The sequence below is a fragment of the Saimiri boliviensis genome, chromosome 1, assembly GCF_048565385.1.
Source record: "Saimiri boliviensis isolate mSaiBol1 chromosome 1, mSaiBol1.pri, whole genome shotgun sequence".
Lineage (NCBI taxonomy): Eukaryota > Metazoa > Chordata > Mammalia > Primates > Cebidae > Saimiri > Saimiri boliviensis.
The window spans coordinates 217,572,161-217,596,563 of record NC_133449.1 but is presented as its reverse complement, the minus strand read 5'-3'; positions in this window follow the sequence as shown (position 1 = coordinate 217,596,563).

The following is a 24,403-nucleotide window of genomic DNA, read 5'->3' as shown; positions in this document are numbered from 1 at the left end:
AACATTAGTTATAGACTAACTAAGGAGTGAACTAACTTAGAAGTGAAGAAGTTCACTTCTTCACCATGAAACAAAAAATATTTCTCTTCTCCTCATATAATTACATCCCTATAAAAAGAGTGCAGTTTCTATTCTGCATTTTTCTCAATCTGTCTCAAGGTAGGTGAGTTTCAAATGAGTATCTTAACAAAAGAAACACTTGGATTTCCTCATCTATGTGGTATTACTTTTATCTTATGAATGCCTTATAAACTCTTTCTCTTTTGGAGCCAGGCATCTATGAGACAGATCAGTTTACTGAATTTAAAAGCCCTATTGTCATTAGTAGAGTCCCTGCATTACTTGGGATTATCCAGAAAATTAGAACCAACAATGTCCGCACATATATACAAAACAGTGTCTGTGTGTATATATATAGAGAGAGAGGGAGGAAAAGAGAAAGAGGAGAATTATTATGGGAATTGTCTCATGAGATTGTGGAGGCCAAGAACTCCAAAGTTAATTTGGGACAAATAATTGCAAACCAAAGCTTGAGGTTACCCGTCTGATTGAGAAATGAGATGGTTAATTTTATGTGTCAACTTGAGTGGGCTATGGGATGTCCACATAGCTGGTAAAACATTATTTCTGGGTGTGTCTGTGAGAGTATTTCCTGAAAAGATGAGCATTTGAACAAGGAGACTAAGTAAAGAAGATCATATTCACTGGTGTAAGTGCACATTATCCAATCTGTTGTGGGCCTAAATAGAACAAAACGGAAGAAGAAGGGCAACTTTTCTCTGTCCCTGTTCCAGCTGGGACTGGGACATCCATCTTCTCTTGCCCTCAGACACTGGCACTTGTGATTCTTCAGCCTCTGCTCCCAACTGTAGACCCTCCTCCACTATGCCTATTCTTAGGTCTTTGGATCAGGAGTTATACCATCAGCTTCCCTTGTTCTCAGGTTTTTGGACTTGGACTAAATTACAACCACCAGCTTTCCTAGTTCTCCAGATTGCAGACTGTGGGAGTTCTTGGTCTCCATAATCTCATGAGCCAATTCCCATAATAAATCTCCTCTCTGTCTTCTCCCCCCCTCTATATATACACAGACACTATTGTGTATATGTGTGTGTGTGTGTATTATATATATATATATTATATATATAATACACACACACACACACACACACACACACACACACACACACACACGGTTCTATTTTTTTTTCTGGATAACCCTGAGTAATGCAGGAACTCTTTTAGTGACTGTAGTGTTTTTAAATTCAGGTGGTATCTCAAATTATAGATAAAAAACCTGAGATCGCAAACCTTAAGTTATTACTCTCAGGTCATAAAATAAGTATGTTACAAAGCTGAAAATAAAACCTGAAATATTGATTCCTGGGTTGGTACTCTAGCCTCCAGTACATCACCTTGCTTTTCCAACCTCAGTTGCCCAAACTCTCCCTTAGTTAGACTGTAAACCTATTGTTTTATATATTAAAATGTGGAAATAATTTTTTGTTTTGTTTTGTGTATTCAAGCAATATAGTAATTATTTTTATCTCCATTTCTAAGATAGCAACCTGAATCTTTATGGAATTTCCCAGGTCATATCACACATCAAATTCTAGATTATTAATTTCTAGGGAACTGTAGACTTTTATACTACAAGTAACAAACTGGGTTCAAAGAGAGAAATAATTTTTGCAAGTTAATCAGGAAATAAAGTCAGAATCTGGGCATATTCCATGTGTTGTGACTGTTCCAATCTCATGGAATCTATACTCCTGGTTTGGTCTGTTCTTACAAGAAAAGTGTCAAAACCTTGGTCAAGTATAATGAACAAGAGTGTCATCCACAACAGCAGTTAGTCAGAAAGAAGACGTATTATCCAAGGATGCTACAATATAGTATCTTTCTACTTGAATTAATCATTTTCAGAAAATAAGACTAAAAGTCCAGTTAAGAAGCAACAAGGGCAAAAGGGAGATTTACTGCTGATCGAAATGGACTAGGAATTCTTTGTTCAACCTCATAAAAATCATGCAGTGCAGTAGGGGGGAGAAATTCAAGAAGCATTTAGAAGACCAGTGGCAATGGTATTTCACTGTAAAGAAGAAAGAATGAGAGCATATTAGGTGAACCATAGCACCAAAGAAAGAGAAGTAGGTGCCTGCTGTCTTCCTTTGATCTTACCTTATTCATCATGGGGAACTTATCTATGTGACATAGAAAGTTTCTCCTCACAGGAAAAGAAAATGTTTTGAAAGAGACATATAAAATCTTCTTGTGCAATTCTTTATGTATATGCTAAAATATACTTCTGCTGCCAGAATTGGAAGATGAATCATATTTGTAGTATTTGCTAAAATGTAAAAAATTTGTTGACAACACAGTTGACAACAGAGATACATGTTTTAGATTACTTTTGTGGTAACTCTTGACAAAATTTTCTACAGAGATTTTAATTTCTGCAGATATTTTAACTTTTCCGATGTGCTTTCATGCCTTTTTCTCTATTCATGTATTTGTTAATAGATATTTGTGAAATGGCTGCTGGAGTCTGTTCTAGATGTTGGTGATGCATTGGTAAATAAGACAAACCTTGCCCTGACTGTTGGGAGGTTATATTTTCATGGTGGAAAGATAAGCAATGAACAACTAAGTAAACAAGAGGTTTTTGGAAAGTGACAAAAGAACTAAAATCAGATCGCTAAGACTGTAAGATCCTAGTAAAAGCAATCAAAAGCGGTCTGGGAGGATCATTGTGATGAGGGGACTCTAGAGTGAAAGGAGCTAGCCAGGGGGAAGATTATTATTAATTTCTTTTAAGCACTCTGAGAGGTATTTTTAACCCTGTGTTAATGCACCTATTTTACAAATTAGGAAAGTGAGACCCAGGAAGAATAGATGACTACCCTAGGGAGCACAGTGCATTAACAGTGTAGTTGAGGCTAACCCCAGGCCTTCTCATTTCTTTATAACCATTTTTAAAATATCAGAAATACATAGAAGATTAAGATTTATAGTATTATGGATTGGTAAAATAAATGCAAAATAAAAATGTTCATTATTCTGGAGTGATATATATTTTTCTCACTCAGTGTTATTGGATTTGTTTTCTGTGTTTTTTGTTTGCTTTAGTGTAGCTTATGTCTGTTTGTGTATTATGAACCAGTGCTTTAGAGTACTCATTTCTTTAATTAAAAAACTGTTAGTAAACTTAAACTAGCAATTACATATATTTAAAAGTACATATTTTACCAATAGAGGGATTCTAAACAGTTTTGTATTAGCAGGGATTCAAGAGTGAAATACATATACTTTTCTTCCCAGAGCATGGTGCCCATTTTCTAAACTTCTATATTTTAAGAATCCCCCACTAAAGATAAAAGTGCCAGACACAGTCTCCCAGCATCCCTTCTGGCTTGTCTAGATGCTTCACCCCAGATTCTGAATTAGCAACTAGAAAACAAATGAGCAAAGGTGAGAATCCATTTTCATGGTAGATGGTGGCCTAGCACCAACATCATTCATATTTTAGGGGCATCAGAGAAGCCAGGGCCAGTGCCATGCAGAGTAACAGAGCCAACCACAGCAGCAGTGCAGGGGCAGCATCTGGTATTCATGGGCCAGGAGTCTTCTCTGAGGTTTGGATTTTGGGTCATGGCTTGGCTGTTGCTGTCGTTCTTGCCTAACTGTTTTTGACTTGTCCATTTCTGAGATGCTAATGAGACTGTGAGCATGTCAGTATACTTCAACAGAATATCAGTAAATGTCCTCTCTGGTTAAATAGATCTGAAGTGATTTCTATGGTTTGTAACATTCAAAACATGTCTAGATATAGCTTATCTGAAGAAAATTATATGTATAACAGATATTACTTTTATTAGAAATCTCAGGTTGAAGCTAGGTCAGAAGACGACTATGTGAAATTTAAAAGAAAATTCTGCCCCTATTGAGAACCTCTGGAATTTTAAATTCATTGAGTCCTGAGGCAGGAATTAGTGGTGGGGGAGGGGTGAGGGTAGGGTGGAGTAAAGAGAAGATTTGGTTGAATTTTGTCTTTTGCGGGTGCAAAATTCTGAGCATTAGGGAAATACATTTTGCAAACAAAATTGGGGGAGCCTGAGAATCATGGGAGATGCCACATATATAAACAAAACCAATCTGTCACAAATTAATCTTAAACATATATAAAAACATATGGATAAAACACTTTAAAAAAAGTTTGAAAATATTTATAGTATATGTTTGTGAAAAATATATTGAACAAAATGAGAGCGAATTTCTTTAACCACTCTTTCTAGTTTTAGTCTCTATATTCAGAGTCTCATATTTGGAGGAAACAATAATGCCTTTCAATAAACTAAAGTAAACAAACAAACCCAACCACTCTACTAAAAGAAAGGGACAGAATAAAAAGTCTACTAGACATATTCTGAATGGTGAAATGCTCCAAATTTGGAAACATATTAAATAAGTGAAATATTAGTGCCAATGTGTGAAATGGCTTGCAGTTCTTTAATAATTTTCTACTTAGGAAGAGCAGGTGGCTTTTGAGGTATAAAGTGTATTAGAGAAAAATTAACTGGGAGCAAATAGTTGCAAATCAAAGCTTGAGCTAAATGCAAGAATGTGTGCCCAAACTCAGAAAATCCCAGAGAAATAATTGTTTTGGATAAAGATTTTATTTTTCAAAAGCATGTAAACCATAAACTCAAACTGAATTACCAAAATATGCACTTGCCATTTTTATAAGACAGCATCAGATACAATTTTTGACTTGCTCTATCTGCATGCTATGACTATAACACCAGTTGGCACAGGATTTTACTTCAAGAAGCTAACAGATAATTAACCATCTGAACACCCTCATGAGTGGCTCTGCTACTTGTGTTGGAGAAATTATATATGCAGAAGACATTGCACCATTGTCATTTCTACCTCATTACTATTTCTTGTTTATTTATTTATATTTCTGGTCCTAGGTGATAATGATTTGTCATTCAATATAGTAACCATCATCCTTTAAGATCCAGTCTAAAGCACAAGTATGAATTCAGCCTTATTTTAAAACATAACACACAATTATGTTGCTATTAAAGAGTTTAGTGAAAATGTTTTTGTAATGCATCACAAATAAAAACATTCCATTGTTTCGGCAGAACTGAGGTTCGAATAAAGACAGAGGGTACTTGACAGACAGGTATCAAAGTTTAGGCATAGTTAATATCCTCCTCTGACCCACAGGTCAAGAACTAGGCTTACATTAACCCTGGCTAATTTAGATTAACAAAGGTTTATTGAGAAAGCAGCAGGGGATCTATTAGAATGCCATAAATAACCAAACAGTGTTATATGGAATCAAGGGGATATCGATTGAGTTGCTGTCCTGGGAACTATGGGTAGCTTCTAATTTTCTTCAGCACTGCTCTATAATAGGACATCCCTGCATGTTTTACCAGATGGTGATTTTTCCTGAGTGCCACAGTTAAGTCAATGCTGCCAGGGGAAGTGGGAGGGGGCTAAGGAAACTGTCCTAATATCCACATTCAGGGAATTGAAGGAATGATTTCATCTTAGTGACTTAATATTCCAAAATTTCAACTGATATTTCATTTACAAGGTAGAAATTCCAGCAATTTAAATTAGTTGTTATTAATAAGTCCTAGATTTCATTGTTAAAAAGTTAAATTGAATGATTCTGCAGGGAATATGTTTAAAGGAACAAAGTAAAAGTGGGAAGAAGTAATAAAACATAAAATTTAATTTTTCAGCTTATGTCTTTCAAAAGCTTTATAGACCCAATTCCAAACACTTTGCAATTGTTCTTGTGTACGTCTTGTCCCTGATTCCAAGTTTCTCACACTCCTCATTGGCTCAAAACTTGTCATTTTCCAAGTCCTATTCAAATAATTTCTAATCCTAGTTTTGGAAGACTATTTTCATCTTCCTCCTGACCTCCCTCCCCTTCTTTGTCTCTTGTGATTTTATTATGTCAACTTCACCTATATAAAAGCTTTGTCTCCTTTCCATATTAGGCATCTGTGGTTGATTCATTCTCTGCTGGTTCTCCATTTCCCCTTTTTAAAAGTCTAGGAACTAGCATGACTGAGACAACTTCTCTGTAGAAGGTAGAGGAAGGTGGAGAAAACTTAACCGAGAAGACAATTAAGACTGGTGTGAAATGATAATAGAAGTTGGGAAAAGGAGTCTGAGATAAGCAATGTGTAATATGTATATATATATATATATATACCATTTTGTATGTAGATTTTGCTGCTCTAATTTCAGTATTAATTTTAGAAATCCCAACTTTCATTTTTTTTTTCATTTCACAACAAAACAGGTTCCTTGAACAGTAAAATCAAATTACATGGAAACCACGTGTCTATAGGTCTCTATAATCTTAAATTATGTGTTACTCAAGAAATGGCATAATTAGTGCAACCTAGGTAATTTTACAGCATGTGTGTGCCTTAAGAGACCTATATTCTCTAGTACTATGCTCTTCATTTAAATGCCTAAGTTTTGTGTTGTTACTTACATTCAAGTTTATAGAAACATCCTAAGAAAACATAAGTGAAGACTGCATCATATTAATTTCCTCTCAGTGAATATCCTATGGACTTTCCTAAAATATCACTATGTACATTTTGATGTAATTTGAATACATAGCTCTGTAGTAGTCCATTCTCATGCCTCTAATAAAGACATACCTGAGACTAGGTTGTTTAAAAGGGAAGAAGTTTAACTGGCTCACAGTTCAACCTGGCTGGGGAAGCCTCAGGAAACATACAATCATAGCAGAAGGGGAAGCAAACACATCCTTCCTCACGTGGTGGCAAAAGAGAGAATGCAGAGCAAAGGGGTATAGGGGGAAGACCCTCAAGAAACCATCAGATCTCATGAGCACTCACTGTTAAGAGAACAGAGTGGAGGTAACCATCCCCATGATTCAGTTACCTCTCACTGGGCCCTCCCATGATACATGAGGATGATGGGAACTATAACTCAAGATGAAATTTGGATGGGGACACAGTCAAACCATATCATTACACCTCTTGCACCTCCCGAATCTCTTGTCCTCATATTTCAAAACCAATCATGCCCTCCCAATAGTCCTTCAAAGTTTTAACTAATTTCAGCATTAATTAAAAGTCTACAGTCTAAGCCTCCTCTGAGACAAGGCAAGTCCCTTCTGCCCATGAGCCTATAAAACCAAAAGCAAGTTAGTTATTTCCTAGATACAATGAGGTACAGGCATTTTGTAAATACAGTCATTGAAAATGGAAGAAACTGGCCAAAATGAAGGGGCTACATGCCCCATGCAAGTCTGAAATCCAATATGATGGTCATTAAACCTTAAAGTTCCAAAACAATCTCCTTTGACGCCATATCTCAGATCTAGGATATGCTAATGCAAGAGGTGGGCTTCCACAGCCTTGGGTAGCTCCACTGCTGTGGCTTTGCAGGGTACAGTCCACTCCTGGCTGCTTTAATGAGCTGGTATTGAGTGTCTGTGGCTTTTCCAAGCACATGGTGCAAGCTGTTGGTGGATCTACCATTCTGGGGTCTGGAGGACAGTGGCCCTCTTCTCACAGCTCCACTAGGCAGTGCCCTAGTGGGGACTCTGTGTGAGGGCTCCAACCTCACACTTTCCTTCTGCACTGCCCTAGCAGAGGTTCTCCATGAGGGCCCTGCCCATGGAGCAAACTTCTGCCTAGACATGCAGGCATTTTCATACATGTTCTGAAATCTAAGAGGAGGTTCCCAAACCTCAATTCTTGGCATCTGTGTACCCACAGGCTCAACACCACATAGAAGCTGCCATGGCTTGGGGCTTACACCCTCTGAATCCATGGCCTGAGCTGTACTTTCGCTTCTTTTAACTATGGCTACAGCAGCTGTGACACAGAGCATCAAGTCCCTAGACTGCACACAGCAGGGGGCCCGGGACCCAGCCCATGAAACCATTTTACTCTCCTGGGCTTCTGGGCCTGTGATGGGAGGAGCTGCCTTGAAGTTCTCTGACTTGCCCTGGACTCATTTTCCCCATTGTTTGGTGATTATCATTTGGCTCCTTGTTATTTATGTAAATTTCTGCAGGCAGCTTGAATTTCTCTCCAGAAAATGGGTTTTTCTTTTTTATCACATTGCCAGGCTGCAACTTTTATGCTCTGCTTTCTCTTGAACACTTTGCCATTTAGAAATTTCTTCCACCAGATCCCCCAAATCATCTCTTTCAAGTTCAAATTTCCACATATCTTTAGGGCAGGGGCAAAAAGTTGCTAGTCTCTTTGCTAAAGCATAACAAGAATCACTTTGCCTCAGTTCCCAATAAGTTTCTCACCTCCATCTGAGACCATCTCAGCCTGGACTTTATTGTCCACATCACTATCAGCATTTGGTCAAAGCCATTCAACAAGTCTCTAGGAAGTTCCAAACTTTCTCACATCTTCCTGTCTTCTGAGAACTTCAAGTATTTAGGAAGTTCCAAACTTTACCCCATTTTTCTGTCTTCTGAGCCCTCCAAACTCTTCCAACCACTGCCTGTTACCCAGTTCCAAAGTCACTTCCACATTTTCAGGTATCTTTACAGGAGCAACCCATTTTACTAGTACCAATTAACTGTATTAGTCCATTCTCACATTGCTAGTAAAGACATACCCCAAACTGGATAACTTATAAAGGAAAGAGGTTTAATTGATTCACAGTTCAGCATGGCTGGAGGGGGGGCCTCAGGAAACTTACCATCATGGTGGACGGGGAAGCAAACATGCCCTTCTTCATGTGGTGGCAGGAGAGAGAAGGGCAGGGTGGGGGAAGCCCCATATGAAACCATCAGATTTCATAAGGCTCAATATCATGAGAATAGCATGGAGGTGATCATTTCCATGATTCAATTACCTCCCACCATATGCCTCCCATGACACATGGGGATTATGAGACCTACAATTCAAAATGAGATTTGGGTGGGGACATAGCCAAACCATATCAAGCTCATTAGGTACTATGATAGTTTTAGCTTTCAGAGTTTGAGTCTCTAAATAATGGAAAATCCACACCTTTGGATTTATGCTTCAGGTTAAACTAGTGCCAGTACCAGTGGATAGAGTTAAGTAATGATTCTTGGCTGGCAGTGATTTTGTCCCTCCTTCCCTGCACAAGGGACGTTAAGCAATCCTTGATTTTTATAATTGGGTGGGTGCTATTGGCATCTATTGGGTAAAGGCCAGGAATGCTGCTAAATAGCTTACAATGCACAGAACATCTCCCAAAAAATTATCATATCTAAAATGTCAGTGATAGTGACAAGGTTGAGAAACTCTTGATCAAATGTTTGTGAAGTGGTGTTACCAAGTTTTGTTCTCTATGCCTTTGACAGCAGCCAAGACATGACTTGAAGATTTGCTGCTCAGCACTCCTTGTATAGCTCTGGCTGAGATAATAGATTTTAAAAAAATGTATTTTTTAGGCATTATATCATAATCCAATACAAGAAAAATTTAGTTAAGAACATTCTATAGTGGCAGGAGGCAGTCAAATGCCTAGGCAGATAGGGGAGGGTCCTTTGTAAAATCCCACCCTCAAGCCAAAGACAGTTTAAAGCCCACAAGTGAAGCTACAAGTCCTGGGTAAATCTGCAGACCAGATTGAGAACCTCTCTTCCTATTTGTTGCACTTTCCTCTGATCAATCCTTACTCTTCACCTATTTTACATATACCTATACTTCCCTGACTAGTTTTCACACTATCATGTCTACCTTTGAGTGGTACCTTCACTTTAGCCATTTTTTTTGCATACTCACAAGTAAATCTGAATGTACTCCCCCATTCTGAGCCCATAAAAGCCCTGGACCCAACCACACTGGGAGATTAGACTTTGGGTGGGGGACCACTCTTACATCCCTTCTCTGATGAGGGCTATTTTGTCACTCAGTAAAACTCTTTTTCACCCTCCTCACCCTTCAGTTGTCAGTGCCCATTCTTCTTGGATGAGGGACAAAAACTCAGGACCTACCAAACGCAGGTGCAAAGAAGGCTGTACCACTGTGGCCTTCTGCCTTCTGCTGGTGAAGGGCAGCCATCCCATGTGCTGGGAGGCAGTGACAGGTGGATCTATCCTTGGAGCTGTGGGCCTGAGTGGGGTGATGGGACTGACAGAGCTGTTAACACACATCAGCCTGTGGATGACAGGACTGAAAGAGCTATTAGCATGCTGTAACATCCTCTCTGGGGCTTCAGGGTTCTCAGCTTCTTTGTTTGGGTGTCACCATGTTTCCTTTGTCTGTACACTGGAATCTACCATGTCAGCACTTTCAGTGGCCAGCTGGATGTCACACTAGCTCACCCACACATTCCCTTCAGCCAGTGGCTGAATGCACAGTTGCAGTGGCTGTGGGATATGCACTGGAACACAAGCCAAACTTTGCTCAGCAGGCCGAGTGGGTGGTATGCCTCCTGTGGTGAACCTGGGGCCAAGCGAGGCCTGGGAAGGAACATTGCTGGCTGGAGGTCTCAGGCTGGCAAAGTGGCTAAGAAAAATCCTGTATCATTTCTACTTCAATTATGATGGGTAATAAATATCAATTTTAATATTTTTGATTTTGAGAAAACTTCTTATGTGAATACTATTTTGTATTTATCACCTTTTAAACTCAAATGTTATTCCAACATACCTTAGTGCTGCATACTGTGAGTAAACATTAATCTAAGTTTCAGAAAGGCTCTGAATATACATATATTGACAAAGGATTATAAAATGCTTTAGGTTATTATTTTTATCATACAGATTAGGTTTTGACTCAATATTTGTTCAAAAAGTATAAAACATTGTAAAACTGTTAATTTATTAAAATTTTTAATTGCTTTTCCAAAAAGTATTTATTCTTTCAAATAGGGACTTAGAGGTTTTTTTGTTCTGCAATTGAATCAAAATACTGATAATAAAGGCTTATTTTATATTGCCTCCACTAAAAACTTATTTAGATATTATACTTTGCATATGTGGGTATGTACAATAAACTTTCATTAATCATGTAAGGTTACTATAAATAGTTTAATTCAATTTAATTTTTTGAATTATAGAATGAGAGTCTAATTGGAATTACAAAAGTAAAAGTTCAAGTTCTGAATTTAAGTCCCCTATACAATTGAGTTTGATTTAAAATATTTATTGAACATCTTGCATGTATAAAGCATCATATGACATATTATATCTCTGCAAATAACCTACTTCATTTTCATCATCAGAAATGCTTCAAATTAGGTGTTTCCATTCAGAAATAGTGAGCCACAAGATAACAACAAAACAAAAACAAATTCACATAACATAAAATCATAGCTTGAGTAAGGCATTAGAGAGTGAGATCATAAAGCAACTAAATGAGCCAATTTCCAAAGGATGACAAGACACTCCAACAAGAGAAGGTTCATATAACTTGTTTCGTATTTGGCAGAGAATGGGTGAAAGGAGAAACCACCATAGAAGTGAGTAAGACGAAACAACACAAATTTTAACAAATTCTTAAGAACTGAGTATGGGCTAACATAATAGTTTAGAATCCCTGGGAACCTCAGACAACCTGAGGCTAGTCCACATACATTTCTCCAGATTTTTTTTCACAGTATTCCATTGGGTGTCAATGAGAAGAATGGGGGCAGAGCAAAAGACTTGAGAAAGCACTATTTGGCGGTGCTCAGGCACAAACTCCACACACTTCCTGGGAGCTTCTGTCATTTAAAGGAGAAGTCATAAGTTTAAGCAACTAGGGAGGAGTCAGGAGACCCTCTGACCCTCAGGGTGCAGGAAAACATCAACTTTTCCTGAGGAAGAGGTAGAAACCAAAGCATTTTTAGCACACAGGATTTGCCTAAAACTGTGGTATAAGTGGAAGAACTAGGAAAATCTCTGGCTTCACCATTATACTTGTCTCAATTATCAAGCAATAGCAGTATGACACTGCAGGGAAAAAATGTGGAAAAATGTAGGAAAAGACCACCACTGTAGTACAGGAATGACTTGTCTTTTGATAGCTTAAGGTGAAGTAAGAATGCCGGGAAAAATCCTCTGGCAGCTCAGACCACCCAATAAGTGTAAGAAAGTAGTCGCCCACTGCTGGAAAAATTTGAAATCACTGGTGTATACTCTACCAATAACAAAGAAATTATGCCAATAACAAATCTCAAACCTAGCCCAACTGCTGACTACATTGACTAGACCACTGACACTGATAGTCTAACCAAGGAAGAGTCCTATCTTTATTTGGCTATAAGTTCTATTTGCTTCAGTCTCTATTGCTCTTCTACACACAATTTCTAACATTAAAACAAACACATAAGACACCCACACACAAAAGCAATTAAAAAAAGATTACTCCTTGTCAAGAGATCAAACAGTCAACCAAACCAGGCCCAGAGATGACATTTATTGAGCTTTCTCTGTATCAAGCACTGTACTGCCTACTTTATGAATGAGATGTAGTTTAATGCTTTATTCCCGTTTATATCCATATTATCTATAGCCTATTATATATGTTATGCATATGAAAAAAACATGTAAAGAGACAAAGAAATGTCCCCAATTTGCAGAACTAGTATATGTTGGAATCAGGATTTAGATATATGTCTATATGTTTTCAGTGCCCAAATCAGTCATACAGTCTTCCAAATATGGTAGTATAAGAAGAAGTAATTGAACACAGAAATTTATCTATTAATTATTTCTCCATGTACTACATATATAACCATTTATATATGTGTGTGTATATATATATACACACACATATATAAAACTGTATATATAGATAACAGTTATTAAAATAGAAGAGGAAGAATGTTAGAGAATAACTTTCTATGTGCCATTTCACCTGCTTCCATATCAGATCTCCAGTTTTCTGACCGAAATATCTGCTTAGTGTTGAGATTCATGTCTCTGGGTTATCTCGTTGAACAACATTGATTTAACAGTTCAGATTTTTAAATATACAGCCTTGATAGTTCTGACTGTGAGGGGAAATATTTTATTGGGAAACTGACTAGACTCCTGGGAATATTGAAGTGTCAGTCTTTAATATTCTTTCTAAGGCAGCAGTTTCCAGAATGGAAATACTGTTTCAGGTTAGCGGGAGGTCTATAAGACAGGTAGATATTTTCTCTTCATCCTACCATGAGACCAATGGTATATAGAGACCATTATATATATATATATATATTTTATATATATAAAATGAGACCTATATATATGCATATATATACATATATATATGTGTATATATATATATATAGAGAGAGAGAGAGAGACCATTTTTTATAAAAGTTGGAATAGTATATAAAAAGGGAACAAAAACATGAAAAAGTCCAAACATATTTTGGAAAAAGGTGCAAACAAGACCAAACCTTCCAGTCAAAATTTAATGTTAAAGCCCTCCTAATATTAGTGTATTTGACTAGTACAAGGGCTAATCAAAGGACTTGAGGATTTCTAATAATTTATAAAGGTTGATTACATTATCTGAAATGCTTGGGACCAGAATCATTTCAGACTTCTTTTTTTTTTTTTTTTTGATTTTATAATATTTATATCTATGTAATAAAATATTTTGGGAATAAGACCCATATCTAGTCAGAAAATTCATTCATGTTTCATATATACTATATATATATAATATATATAGTTTATATATGTGTGTATATATGTACACATATATAAAAAAGAAAACAAAAATATATTTATAAAATTACTTTCAGAGTAAATATACACATATATATACACATATGTATATATATATATATGTGTGTATATTTACTCTGAAAGTAATTTTAAAAATATATTTTATAAATATATTTTTTATACACATATATATACACATATGTATATATACATGTGTGTATATTTACTCTGAAAGTAATTTTATAAATATATTTTTATTTTCTTTTTCTCTTTTTTTTGAGACAGGGTGTCTTTCTGTCCAGGCTGGAGTGTAGTGGCACAATCATAGCTCACTGCAGCCTCAAACTCCTGGGCTTAACTCATCTTTCTGTCTCAGCCTCCTGAGCAGCTAGGACTACAGGAACATGACATCACATCCAGCTAACTTTATTTTTTGTAAAGGTGGGGTCTTGCCATGTTGTGCAGGCTGTCTTGAATTCCTGGCCTTAAGCAATCCTTGCAATTTGTCCAATATATTTTAAATGTTGTGCATGAAGCAAAGTTTGTTATATACGTATGTGTGGAATTTTCTAGGTGTGGTGTTATGTTGATGCTCAAAATGTTTCAGATTTCAGAGCATTTGGGTTTTAGATTTTTGGGTTGGGGTACTAAACCTGAACTTAGTTGCTTGGAAGACCTTGTAGAAAGATTTCCTAGGAAATTAGATGTCATCAAGAACAAGATCATGAGGAGAAGATCTGTGTTAAAACCATGCAGATTTAGTCGCCGCCAAACATTTTATGAGAGGTTTGCCCCAGGTACTAGCTACATATAGTACATGGATAATTGGTTCCAGTTTTTTTCATATTATAAACTAAGAAAAGAGGTGGCACTCTACATTGCTTCAAGCCTGGCCAGCTGATTCTCTCATAGTCATAACATCAGTATCTTAGACATCATAAATCCAATTAAATTTAATTTAGTTAATTTAATTTAACTTAATTCAAGATGGGATAATTATGAGAACTAAGAATTCATGAAAAGAGGACATATGAGGTTCATTTAATATACTTTGTTAGTTGCCTGCAAAATATCTATTTGTTACTTTCTATTTTGCCTATGGTTTCCATTTTCAGCCTACAAAAACGACCATAGTTGTTTCAGCTAAATATAATAATTTATATCCATAATGTCCAAAAATAGTTGCCATTACCTGTATGTTACTTTTGAGCATTTAAAATATAAATGGTCCAAATTAAGATATGCTGTGAGTATAATATCTCATCAGATATTGAAGAAGTAATACAAAAATGTTGTGTAATTTATTATTATTATTGATGTATTCTTTATTTATTTGTAGAAATAAGTTCTTGCTCTGTCATCCAGGCTGGAGTATAGTGGTACAATCACAGCTCACTGCAGTCTTAATTTTCTGTGCTCAAGTGATCCTACCACCTCAGTCTCCTAAGTAGCTGGGACTATAGGCAAATGCCACCATTCCCAGCAGTTTTTTAAAATTTTGAGATGAGTTCTTGCTATGTTGCCTAGGCTAGTCTCAAATGCTTGGCCCCAAGCATTCCTCCCACCTTGGTTTTCCAAAGTGCTTGTATTACAGGAGGGGTCACTGAATCCAGCCTGTTGTTATTTTTGATAATTATAAATTTAAATAATAACATTTTGAATATATTACATTAAACAAAATACATTACTAAAATTAATCTTACATCCTTTTACCATTTTAATGTAGGTATTACAAATTAGCAATTATATGTGTGGCTTGCCTTATACTTTTATTGGATAGCAGGTTTTGAGTTGTTGTATATTTTAAAGTCTTTATTTTGCCTTCATTTATGAATGAAGAAATGTTAAAAGAATTTCTTCATGCAGAAGAAAAATAATACCAGATGGATATATAAATCCACGTAAAGAGGAAAATCATTAGGAATGATCACAATATGGTAAATAGAATTATTTATTATTTAAAATTACCTTTTAGAGGATAATTGACAGTTCAAATGAAAAATCATGAATCATGAAAAATATTGTGGGGCTTACAAAGTAGATAGAAACAAATATATGGCAATAAAACCACATCCAAGAGGGATGTATGATAGTTGAGGTATACTGTTTTAAGGTTTTTGTGCTCTTATATCAAGCGCTATACTACCACTTGAAGGTAGATTGTGATAGCTAAAGATGTATTTTATCAACTCTAGAGAAACCTATAAAAATAGTATAGCTAATATGTCAACAAAAAACCCAAAGTGGAATCATATAACATGTAACATTAATCCAAAAGGAGGCAGGAGAGAAGAAAGAATAGTATAAAGAAAAGATGATAATCATAGCAAACAAATAGCAATTTGGTAGATTCGAACTAAAAATACCAGTAAAATCTTAAATACAAACGGTTTAAGTGCCTCAATTAAATTTCCTTTTCTGATTTTTTCCCAGATAGATGAATAAAAAGCAAGACATAAGTATGTGATGCCTACAAACATATAAAAATTTAAATAGGTTGAATGCAAAAGCAGTTAAAACCACACCATATTAACAGTAACTCAAAGAAAACTGTAGTTAATTGAAGACAGGTACTAAAACAAATACTTATATATGAATGTTAATAACAACACTGTTTATACCTTTCTGTCTTCCAGAATAACATTTACCAGCAAACTCTATTCTTCTTAGATGCAGGAAAAATAAATTTGACCAAATTCAACACCAATTCATGATTAAAAAGGTATTGCAAACTAGGTGCAGAAGGGAGCATCCTCATGTTGATAAAGGACATCTACACAAAACCCTTCAGCTAGCATTATACTTACTGGTAAAAGACAATTTTTTTCACCTAAGATCGGGTCTAAAAAGATATCGCTCTCACAACTCCTATTCAACACATTAATAAGTCAAACATATATCTACCAAGTGAGTCAGCAATACCACTTTTACCTATGTTCCTGAGACTAAAGAAAACTTGTATTTACACAAAATCATGTACTTTAATGTTGATAACAACTTTGTAATGGCCAAACCTCTGCTGCGGATAGGGTCAGGGCAGAAAATAGCTAGAAATTTCTTTCAGAGAATTTGTTTCCGGAAGATGGAGAAGTGGATATTAGGCACAAAGAGGGGCTTTAAGACAGCAGAAATGGCAAAAGTGAAAGTACTACTAAAATTAGGAAAGCAGATGTGGTGGCAGTTGACATTGACTGATAACCCTGGCATTGTGCCAAGGGAAGTACAATAGAATGAGTAGAACTGACTTTTCCATATTTCAGTGAGGTGGTTGTGGATTGAAATAAAATAGTGAAAATGATTTTTATTCACATATCTGAATATATGGACTTTGATTTATATTAATTACATATATAAATCTTAATTTTTCTATTCTTGAAGAAATACGGAAAAAAATTTCTCTTTTTTTGGTGGAAACTCTGTTACATTCAGTTATATTATCTTTTTTTTTTTTTTTTTTTTAACCTGCTTTGAGGAATTATTTGCCCCTACTAATACTTTAAAAACTAGGGCAGAATATAATTTTTGATAAAAAAGGAGTATATTGTAACCTAACTTTCTGTATGTCTTTTACTTCTCTAGTTCATTGATTGTTGAAATTGTATACATGTATAAATAAAATTTATTCGTGTATTTTTTCAACAAATGTTTAAGATTATTAGTCAGGTACCTGCTAGATTTTGACACAAGTTTTCCAGCTGTTATATTTTTAGGAAAAAAAAAAAGAAATAATGGAAATACATTTGCTACTTTGCCTGAAGACACAATTATCTATGATTAATATTTGATAAAATTCCAACATGGATTTTGGGATGCCCACTAAGTTACCTGTTTATGTACAGTAATATACAAGAGTTACTAGGAAAAAAATGGCTGCCATGTTCAAAGTTAGATATATCAGTCACCTTTGACACAGTAGACAGTGATATATTGTTAGATCTTCCAGAAACGTGAATTGGAATTTCTGAGACAGCATTAAATTGGTTTGAAATGTAATTATCTTTGTCAGCAGACACAGCATACTATATTGGGTAGCAGTTCATCAGAAACAGTTACTGTAAAATATGTGGTCCCTCAGGGCTCTATTCTTGTCCTTTTATTTTTATATTTATATGCTTCTCATGGCAGTATCATTAATAGATCTGGATTTGATTATTATATCTATGCCAGTCTTACTCAGATTTACTAACTGGTTCTTGTAGAATCAAGTCATATGACTTCCCAACTCCCTTTCTGCTTTATTAAGACTTAGAATTGAATGATACGGTTAGTTCCATGAAAAGAATGTTCATAGGGAAGCATTAATATTAACCTATCTAAATTATTTTATAGGTTTTTTCATATTGCACTTTCCTTCACCTAGATTACATGACTTCACTTGAAAATTTATATTAGAGGACACTATACTGTCCTTATTGACTGCATTCTTATTTTTATGTGGCATAGGAACTTCATAAAAGATATTTTTCATTGTATTATTAATAGAAGTTATACAGAATTATGATTTCTTTACTCTGTAATTCTATAATTTTTGAAGCAGATGCAGAGTTATGTAAATCCAGTGGGACCATCCAAGTCTGTCACATTGTAATAGAGTCACTAATAGAAATAGCCCTACAGCAAATTTTATCATTCTCAAGATCTGAAGTGATTACAAAAGTGTGATGGGTAATATAGTATGTTTTGAAAAATGATCTCACAGTGAAATGCTATGGTGGTCATATTTGGCTTATGAGACCAAGTTTCAGCTCTTATGAATAATCTTCAATTTCCCAACCTCCCTTTTTAGTTGAATCACTCAGTTTATTGTTTGTCTCTTTGTTTGCATGTATGGGTTATTAAGTTACCTACAAACAGGAGTGAACCAGAGATTTCCTAATTCTGAAAACTGCATTAAACTTGCTTTTTCCCCCTTAAAATATAATGTTAAATGAGTGCCTTTCTTTTAGTTTTATTTGAGGCCACAATATCTAATTGCAGGAAGTATTAGATACTCTCTTATCCTAAGTGAGGCGTTTTGTTATCCTTGCAGCACAGTCTAAGAGACAGTAAGCTAGTCCTAGAACTGCCTCCTCTCTCACATGTAGGCTATAACAGAAGAACGTTGAATACTGAGGTGGGGAGAGATTTCTTTGAATATAATTTTTAAGTGTGTTCTGGATTCGCCATTCGTTTTATGGACACAGAATTTCTATGCCGTCCTCTAAAGTGAAATTTTTTTTAAGGCTAATCCAAGGTTGGATACCTTTTGTGGGGTCCACATCTGCTCCCTAAGAAACAGCCAATTCGCATCCTTCAAGCTCTGAAACTCATGCACATGAAGTTCCTTCCCTGCATTAGGTCTTCAGCAGGAGGCATCTTCAGCCAAATTGTATTTTCTTTTTAGGTATGGAAGTAAGGAGAAAAAGACAGGTATTTTCTTCTCACCTCAGATCAAGTGAAAGAAACTTCAAAAGAACGGCTCAGGAAGTTCAACAAATTTTCTTTGGAATTTGAAGGCTCTCGTGACTCATCCTCACTCATACCTAAAAAGAAAAGAGAATCTGGCTGCAGGTGTCTCTTCCCAAAGACTTAGCACAGAGAAGTAATCACATGTGCGTAGCTTCAGGTTCAGAACTTAGAGGAAGTGAAGTGGGTGTGTTTTGGGGAGCAGATGAGAACCCCACACGAAGTATCCAACTTTGTGTAGCCTTTAAAAAAATTCCACTCAAGAGAACCACCTTGAATTGTACAACTATCTCAACAGAGGAGGGGTTGTAAACGGCAAGCCAGTGCCAGCATTGTGGGGGCTACAGTTGGTGAGCCTCATGAGAAGCATCTCTGTGGAATCCACAAAATCACCCAATGAGAGAGAAAATAGCAGTGACTAAACAGCCATTCAGAGGGTACCACAGTATAATCCTACCACCCGTATAAGACTAAGGTTTTCTTCTTAATTTCCCTTACTTATGTTATGTGTCCCAGGACCTGGAAACAGTTTAAATTGTTATTAAAATATATTGGGCTGACCTGAAGTTATGGGGTCAGGAGAATGGTTGGGCATTTCAATTATTTAAAGGTAACTAGAAAATCTATGGAACCTGTCTTTTTATTCCAGGGGTGCTGAAAAATGAATCCTCATAGTGAATTTGGAGTACTTAATGGTTAGGAAAAAAAAAAAAAAAAAAAAAAAACCACACACACACACACAAAAAAAAAAAAAACAAAAAAAAAACTTGCTTTTTGCTTCTCTCCAGTGAAGTTCAGCTCATCCTATAAATGAGCTATGTTGCTTGTAGTTCTTTTTCCGTCATCTTTGCCTGTACAGATCAAAGTCCAACTTCCAAAATGAACTTTCAAACTAAAGTGTTTTCTGACTTTATGATATGAATTTCTCTGTATGATATTTTCTCCATGAAAGTCCTTTCTCATTTCTACAAACAGGAGTGAACCAGAGATATCCTAATTCTGAAAAATATATTAAACTTGCTTTTTCCCCCTTAAAATATAACCCATCATCTACATTAGGTATTTCTCCTAATGCTATCCCTCCATTATTCCCCCAACCTGCAATAGGCCCCAGTGTGTGATGCTCCCCTTTCTGTGTCCATGTGTCCTCATTGTTCAACTCCCACTTATGAGTGAGAACATGTGGTGTTTGGTTTTCTGTTCTTGTGTTAGTTTGCTAAGAATGATGGTTTCCAGCTTCATTTATGTCCCTGAAAAGGACATGAACTCATCCTTTTTTATGGCTGCGTAGTATTCCATGGTGTATACATGCCACATTTTCTTTATCTAGTTTATCATTGATGGGCATTTGGTTTGGTTCCAAGTCTTTGCTATTGTGAACAGTGCTGCAATAAACTTATGTGTGCATGTGTCTTTATAGGAGAATGATTCATAATCTTTTGGATTCATACCCTGTAATGGGATTGCTGGGTCAAATGGTATTTCTGGTTCTAGATCCTTGAGGAATTGCCACACTGACTTCCACAATGGTTGAACTAATTTGCATTCCCACTAACAGTGTAAAAGTGTCCCTATTTCTCCACATCCTCTCCAGCTTATGTTGTTTCCCGACTTTTTAATGATCGCCATTCTAACTGGACTGAGATGGTATCTCATCGTGGTTTTGATTTACATTTCTCTAATAATCAGTGATGATGAGCATTTTTTCACGTTTCTGGGCCACATAAATGTCTTCTTTTGAGAAGTGTCTGTTCATATACTTTGCCCACTTTTTGATGGGGTTGTTTGTTTTTTACTTGTAAATTTAAGTCCTTTGTAGATTCTGGATATTAGCCCTTTGTCAGATGGATAATTTGCAAATGTTTTCCCCATTCTGTAGGCCACTGTTCACTCCAATGATAGTTTCTTTTGCCATGCAGAAGCTCTTTAATTAGAAGTTATTTGTCAGTTTTGATTTTTGTTGCCATTGCTTTTGGTGTTTTAGTCATGAAGTTTCTTTACATGCCTAGGTCCTGAATGGTATTGCCTAGGTTTTTTTCTAGAGTTTTTATGTTTTTAGGTCTTATGTTTAAGACTTTAATCTATCTTTTTTTTTTTTTTTTTTGAGATGGCGTTTCGCTCTTGTTACCCAGGCTGGAGTGCAATGGCATGATCTCGGCTCACCGCAACCTCCGCCTCTTGGGTTCAGGCAATTCTCCTGCCTCAGACTCTTGAGTAGGTGGGATTATAGGCACACACCACCATGTCCAGCTAATTTTTTGGATTTTTAGTAGAGACTGGGTTTCACCATGTTGACCAGGATGGTCTCGATCTCTTGACCTCATGATCCACCCGCCTCAGCCTCCCAAAGTGCTGGGATTACAGGCGTGAGCCACTGCACCCGGCCTCTTTAATCCATCTTGAGTTAACTTTTGTATAAGGTGTAAGGAAGGGGTCCAGTTTCAGTTTTCTGCACATGGCTAGTCAGTTTTTCCAGCACCATTTATTAAATAGGGAATCCTTTCCCCATTGCTTGTTTTTGTCAGTTTTGTCAATGATCAGATAGTTGTAGATAAGTGGAGCTATTTCTGAGGCATCTGTTCTCTTCCATTGGTCTATATCTCTGTTTTGGTATCAGTACCATGCTGTTTTGATTACTGTAGGATTATAGTATAATTTGAAGTCAGGAAGTCCAGCTTTGTTCTTTTTTTGTTGTTGTTTAGGATTATCTGAGCTATACAGGCTCTGTTTTTGGTTCCATATGAAATTTAAAGAGGTTTTTTTCTAATTCTGTGAAGAAAGTCAATGGTAGCTTGATGGGGATAAGAGAGGACACAAACAAATGATAAAACATTTAATGTTCATGGATAGGAGGAATCAATATCATGTAAATGACCATACTGATGATCACTTTTTAACCTAACAATAAGAGACAATAAAACATGAGCATATTAACTCATATGTCTCACACACTAATGGTCAATGATAAATAGAAACTATTTGAGGAATAAGCAATGAAGGAGCCTGGAGAGTTGTGGAGGGGTTATTTCTGGCTATTTTTAAGCTTCTCATTTTTTTCTCTAAAATTAAGTGCATATATGTAGGTGCATGTTGCAATAACCCAAAATTAAATGAAAGAGAGCAAGGATTAAGATAGGAAGAGAAAAGTGATAGATCTGAAATATATTTTGAGTGTTATTTCCTTTATGGTAATGCTCAAAATGTTTCATTTACCATAACTAGCAGTTTCTTGGATGGTACATATAATATTTTAAACTTTTACCTTACAGTCTGTTAGAAACCCTTATGTGATTTCAACCTTGGGTTCTGAACTTTTCTTGGGTTTTCCCTACATCTTTTAGGTTAACAGAGCACTGTGATAGGATCTTAAAAAAATAAGAAAACTTTGATCCCTTCTTCATTCAACAACACCCACTTTCAGTTTTATAATTTTATTCAATCTCGTGTCTCCCAGTTTATAAATTAATTTTTTAAAATAACTATTTTCCCAATTGGTCTTACATACAGTAAGAATACTGTAAATTCAAATGCCCTAGTCAAAAGAGGCAAATATGTAGAATGGGATTTTATTTACAAAGGCAAGTATTCCCTGAAAGCATTACTCACTTAAGTTATGGCTAGTTTGCTCATTTCTATTTTGGCAGGCAAGTAGTTAAACTACATATTTTGTCTTATTATGGTCTGTTATAGTCATGAAATTACTCAATTTGCCTACTTATTTCTGCCTCTTTAGACACTGGAATTGTAAGTAGAAGAAATAGGTTATGAATATTTAATGTATTTGTGTTTTAATGAGAATTTTGTTTATCAAATCTATTACACAATAATTTAAAGAAATACACAATGCCACCCCATGTTTGTGGTCAAAATAAAATTTAAAAATCTAATTGTAGGTGTATTTTAAAGTAAATAGAATGATCAATGGCTCTTGCTTTATAAGTAAACAATAGCAATTGGTCATGAATTTAAGATGTATGGACAGAAGATTGGGATTACTATTCTAAGCTCAAAGCACATTCATCTTCAAATTTGGGAAGTCCATTTCCTTTTCATAAATTAGTTTATTTCAACTAAAAATTGATCTCAAAGGTATCCAGAGACCAGTTTCTCTTGTTTTTAGTACCTTAGTGGAGAAAAGTTTGTAACATCAAAGTAAAACAAATTCAGCGCAACTGAAATCTTCAGAGAACATTTAGGAGCCAAAGAACATCTGACTTATGTCATTAAGAGAAGGAGCAATAGTACCTTTTGGACTTTTTGATACTCAGTCTTCATCTCTGACTTAAATATTTACCTGTAAATTTTTGTTTTGGTTGTTTTATGACTATGTTATAAAGGCCTTTCCTAAAGAATTGCTCATGTGAGTATGTGCCTGCATGTATGTGTATTGCCAAAATGAGCATTTTTCTTCCTACTGCCTGGGAAGATCATACTCAATCATTAGTATTTACATAGCACTTGTTTCCATCGAATTCTAAGAGCAGAGGGATTCTGTTTTAAAGTTATCGGTAAGACAGTTTGTTTTTCTATGAACATACTGAAATTATGCACTGGGCAAATTAGTGAATTTTACCAAATATGTCTCAAGGATAAATATAGTAATTTTCACAGTGAATGTTTTCCATCTCTCAGGAAATCTATGTTTGTCATGAAATGACAAGTTTTTTTGGAGGGTTGGGGGAATGGGGTGGTTGTCTTTGAAAACTGATTTTGAATTTCATTAAATAACAAGGCAAACCTGAAAAATATTATACATTTAATGGAAGAATTTAAGCATGATCTTTTGGTGGAATGCAAGTGGCAAAAAAATTTAACACATCTCCTGAAGAAACAGATTTTCCTTTTCCTGGGTGATCATTATAAACCATAACTTAAAAAATTTAAATTATGAAAAATATCTTATCTTGGGAATGAGAATTTATATCAATAAACTAGTCTTGTAATGTTGTAACTGAGAATTAATGTGCTTTTATAAGATGATAACTTTACTATTTTTCTGTGCAGTAATGCCAAAAAATAATCAGGCTTAAAATATGACTTGATTTGTAGTGTAAATTGGCATAAAAGATTTCATATTTGTGTCTTTACTGCTATATTTTTCTAAGAATGAAATGAATAAAATAGCTGGAGAAGTACCTAAGATTTTACATCTACTAAAAGCATATACATAATGTAAAATCCAATGTGTACAGATGACCTAAATTCTTCCTGTATTTCAACATTAACTTTCTATATACACCCAGACCTTCAACCCAGTTATTAAAATTATAGTGAGAGTTAACTCTGAGAATGCTC